Here is a 3,911-nt window from a genome sequence, read left to right on the forward strand (position 1 = left end):
TGCTGTCCACGTTGTGGGGTGTGGTCATGGTTGCCCGTTCCCCTCGTCTAAGGCTGTCGTTGGAAAACGCTGGTTCTAGCTCTGCCTCAACCGGAGTTCGCTCTGACATTGGGCGCGTCATAACCCTTCTATGTGCTGGGCTCAGTGTCCCCGAGGAGGGTGTATTGGTTATCATAGGCTGGTTGCTAATGCAGATGCTGCCTCCCCCCAACCCCCAGATCTCAGTAGCTTAGCACAGCAAGGTTTATACCTCACCCATGGCGCAGTCCAGGGTGGGTTGGTGGTAGGAGTGCTCTCTGCCTCAAAATCTTTTGAGAGCCCAGGTTCTTTCCTTGTTGTGGCTCAGCCATCTTCTGGGATCTTGAGTCCTCCGCAGAATCTAGTGGAAAGAGGGGGAAGTCCTGTGGGAGAATAAGTCCATTTGGGCTGCTAATACAAAATACCATAGACTCTTTGGCTTGGAAAGAGCAGAAATTTCTCACAGTTCTGGAGGCTGGGAAGACTAAGGTCAAGGTACCGGCAGATTCGGTGTCTGGTGAGGACCTGTTTTCTGGTTCATAGATGGCGCTTTCTCACTGTGTCCTCACATGGTGGCCAGGGAGCTCTCTGGGACCTTTCATAAGGGCACTAATCCCGTTCATGTGGGCTGCAACCTCATGACCTAATCCCCTCCCAAAAGGCCCCACCTCCTAATACCATCACCTTGAGGGTTAGGATTTCAATGTAGGACTTTTGGGGAGACGCAAACATTCAGACCACAGCAGAGACCCATATTCCATTGGGCAGAAGTCGCCTCTTGGCACCAGCTAAGCGGGGTGGGTGGGGTGGGAAGTGTGGTTTAGCTGTGTGGACAGGGAGGACTGGGTATTGGTGGAAATTTACTGTTCTTGCCAGGGGGGTGGTTCCTTTGATATCTAAGGGTCCTTACAGCCCAGGCATTCTGGAATGTCCCCCAGACTCTGTCCTTGCCCACCTGATCCCCTCGCTGTTGGCATCTTCTTGTCCCTCAGCCTGATTCTCTGTCTTCCTGGTTTCTCCAGACTTGCCAGCCTTTCAGGCCAGCATCATTTTTCCTCCCCGGGGCTTTGGAACAGGAGAGGGTCCTGTGGCCCTGCCTGGATGGGGGCCTAAGTGGGGTCTCCGATCTATGGCAGATCAGAGCCACAGCTGAACTGAGACACTGTCTCATTTGCCAGGGCTGCTTTGCCTTTTTTTTTTTTTTTTTTTCCTTTAAGGAGTATGGAGACTATCGGCCGAATTTGAGAATTTGACCAAAGCTGTGTATACAATTTACAAACCAGCCTAAATCCCTATCACTGACTTCCTGGAACAGGGTTGTGAGACTGCACTGTGTATCACAATTTCCTGGGGTGCTTATTGAAAATGCACATGCCTGGGCCTACCTCCAGGACTCCAATCCAGGAGGTGTGCCCAGAATCTGCATTGCGGGGAGCCCATAATTTGGAGGGTAAAGAAAGGCTGTGGGCCTCAGGGGGTGCCTGGCTGCACCCCTGGGTGGGTCCCTGCCCGTTGTACCCTGGCCCAGAGGAGCTGAGCTGGCATGAGCTTTGTCCCATTCCCTCTGCCCCCTCCTCCCCACAGGACTAGGCCTGGCAGAAGCCCAAGCCAAACACTTAAGACTCATTAGGGGAACAAATGGAGCCTGGGCCGATCCCAGGCCGGGCTCTGCTGGGAGGAGACCAGGCAGGGGCCCCACTTCCGGGGAAGGCAGAGCTGGTCCCGAGTGTGGGTTGGGGTGTCCCATTCTCTCCCCCTGTCGGGCAGTGTTGCAGTCAGGGAGAGAGGAGGGCAACACGCAGGCTTTGACCGTAGAGGCGGGTGCCTGACAGATGACATAACGGGGAAGGTGATGTTATTCATGTCACGCAGCCCTTTCTCAGACTGCGTCCGGGGTTCTTGGGAGTGGCCTCAGAGGGGCAGGTCTTGGTCTTTGGAACCTGAATTTGGATTTTGGAAACAGCTGAAGATCACTTGGATGCACCTGTTGGGGAACACTTTGGACAGTCAAGCAGGCTGATCAATCCTGGTCAAAGGTGGCTCCGATTTATGAGTGAGCTCTGGAGGAGTCACTAGAATAAGTGGGGACCACTTTGAGGGCAACAGCTCAATGTGTTTATAAAAAAATCAAACCCTTTTCTACCTGTTAGGAAGCTGAGCTGTTCCTCCCTGGGGTGCCTGTTACAACTCTCAGAAAATCTGGTCCCAAACCTGTTACAGTTGGAAATGTCTCAACACTGTCTCTCCCCTGGCCCTGCTTGAGGCCCTCGCCGAGGGGAGGGACCACCCATGTATGAACTGGACACAGGATGGCCGAGGATGCCTTTGGGATCTGATTGGTAGTGGAGCCAGGGGCAGTCCTAGGGGCTCCCCCATGTTCCCCATGAGCCAGCAGGTGGAACTGGTGTTTGGGCCTGAGAACAAGCTGGCCTTTGTCCTTTGCCCAGGCCTCGGTATCGGGGTGGCAGTGGAGTGTCATGGGGTGTCTTTTGAAGGGTGCTCCACCCACCCTTTGTCTCTGCCTTCCTCCAGCGCCCTGTCTCCCAAATGTAGTCTAGCTGTCTGCCGTGGTCACAGCCTGTCCCCGAGAAGGTGAGACAGGTGCCCTTCTCGTGGGCAGCTCTGGAGGAGGAGTGAGCAGATCAGAGTTTATATCCTGCTCTGACCCTTGTGAGCAGGGATCCTCTCTGAGCCTCAGCTTTAAAAGAGGTGCAGAAATAGAGAACCCGCCTCACGGGACTGTTGCAGGTCCGGATGTGCCGGACAATGGTGGAGCGACTGCCTGGGACAAAGCATGAGCTCCTTGCTGGTGGTCTGGTCTTTTCCTTTGTTCACACGGTGGGAGCTCCGGACCATTTGCAGCCCTCCTGCCCCCTGGGCCGATGACCCAGAGCAGCTGACGCCTGGCCTGGAAGCTGGTGGATGGGATTTTCCTGGGGCTGATTCGCCTCCAGGGCCTCTCTGAGCCAGCAGGGTAGGCTCACCTGGGACAGCCTGCAGCAGCTGCCCTGGCTGCCCGGCTCTCTCCTGCCAGCGAGTGCCCATCACAGACAGGAAAAATGCTGGCAGGGTTGATAAACACACCACCCTCCCCTGGGGCGAGTGCCAGGCCCTGGTGGCCAGAGCTGCCTGGGCGCAGAGTGATAAAGTGGGTTTTAATCGCTGCCCAAGGAATAGCTCTAATTATACTTTTATTTATATAGCACTCTGTCTCCAAAGGGCCCAGCATCCATTCATTTTTTTCTTAACAGTAATGTGTATTGAATTTTTTTCTGATGACAAAAGCAAAGCATATTTATTGTAGACCACAGATCCAGCTACTCAGGAGGCTGAGTTGGGAGGATTGCTTGAGGCCAGGAGTTCCAGGCTGCAGTGTGCTACAATCATGTCTGTCAATAGTCACTGCACTTGGAATAGATCCCATCTTTTTTTTTTTTTTTTGAGACAGAGTCTCACTCTGTTGCCTGGGCTAGAGTGCCGTGGCGTCAGCCTAGCTCACAGCAACCTCAAACTCCTGGGCTCAAGCAATCCTTCTGCCTCAACCTCCTGAGTAGCTGGGACTACAGCCATGCGCCACCATGCCCGGCTAATTTTTTCTATATATTTTTAGTTGGCCAATTAATTTCTATTTATAGTAGAGACGGGGGTCTCACTCTTGCTCAGGGTGGTCTCAAACTCCTGACCTCGAGCGATCCTCCCTCCTAGGCCTCCCAGAGTGCTAGGATTACAGGTGTGAGCCACCATGCCCGGCCTATCCCATCTTTAAAAAAAAAAATTTAAAAGACCGGACAAAACTAAGAAAAGGAGTTGCCTATAACCTCACCACCAGATATACTAGTGGCATTTTAAAAAAGAATACTCTTTCTTAGAATAGGTTTAGATTTACAGAAAAG

This window comes from Microcebus murinus, chromosome 4 (assembly GCF_040939455.1).
Source record: "Microcebus murinus isolate Inina chromosome 4, M.murinus_Inina_mat1.0, whole genome shotgun sequence".
Lineage (NCBI taxonomy): Eukaryota > Metazoa > Chordata > Mammalia > Primates > Cheirogaleidae > Microcebus > Microcebus murinus.